The sequence below is a fragment of the Gordionus sp. m RMFG-2023 genome, chromosome 2, assembly GCF_954871325.1.
Source record: "Gordionus sp. m RMFG-2023 chromosome 2, tfGorSpeb1-WG-v2, whole genome shotgun sequence".
NCBI classification, from domain to species: Eukaryota; Metazoa; Nematomorpha; class Gordioida; order Chordodea; family Parachordodidae; genus Gordionus; species Gordionus sp. m RMFG-2023.
This window is the reverse complement of record NC_088776.1, coordinates 39,659,199-39,660,422: the sequence shown is the minus strand read 5'-3', so window position 1 is coordinate 39,660,422 and position 1,224 is coordinate 39,659,199.

Sequence of the window (1,224 nt, the reverse complement as noted above, 5' to 3'; positions counted from 1 at the left end):
AGATATCTATTGTAAGTTAACGCTATGGCTAATGCTAACCCTAACCATAACCCTCATCCTAACCCTAAACCTAACGCTAAATACTTTAAATTTCTTCAATCAAAATAAATTTTAAAAAAAGCTAAAATTTTTATCTGTTTTTCTTATATTTTTTTGAAAAATCATAGAAGATTTTGTACAATTATTATTTGATTTTCACAAAATTATTTTATTTAATTTTACGAGTTAGTAAGACACATAATTACTACAAAAATCATATTATGCACCTAGATACAATAATTAATAAATATGTCTGAGCATATTATATTTTCTAAAATAGGAGAAAATAATAAATATTACTTAAAAAATTAATATGTTGGGAATATAGTAAAAATTACTTGATGTACTGTTAAATAAAGTAATTAAGGATAGATATAATATATGAAATAGCACTAACAGAGATATCTAAGGTAAGTTAACGCTAACCCTAACTCTAATCCTAACCTTAACCTTAACCCTAACCCTAACTCTAACCCTAACCATAACCCTAATCCTAACCCTAACCCAAACCCAAACCCTAACCCTAATCCTAACCCTAACCCTAACACTAACCGTAACCCAAACCAAAATCATATTATGCACTTAGATAAAATAATTAATAAATATGTTTGAGCATATTATATTTTCTAAAATCGGAGAAAATAATAAATATTACTTAAAAAATTCATATGTTGGGAATAGAGTAAAAATTACTTGAAGTACTGTTAATTAGAGTAATTAAGGATAGATATAATATATGAAATAGCACTAACAAAAATATCTAATTTAAGTTAACGCTAACACTAACCCTAACCCTAATCCTAACGTTAACCTTAACCCTAACCCTAACCCTAACCCCAACCCTAACCCTATTCCTAACCTTAACCCTAACCCAAACCCTAATCCTAACCCTAACCATAACCCCAACCCTAACCCTAACTCTAACCCTAACCCTAACTTTAACCCTAACCCTATCCATAAATGCTTTAAATTTCTTCAATCAAAATAAATTTAAAAAAAAGATAAAAATTTTATTTGTTTTCCTTATATTTTTTTGAAAAATCATAGTTGATTTTCCACAATTATTATTTGTCACAAAATTATTTTATTTAATTTTACGAGTTAGTAAGACATATAATTACTTCCAAAATCATATTATGCACTTTAATAAAATAATTAATAAATATGTTTGAGCATATTATATTT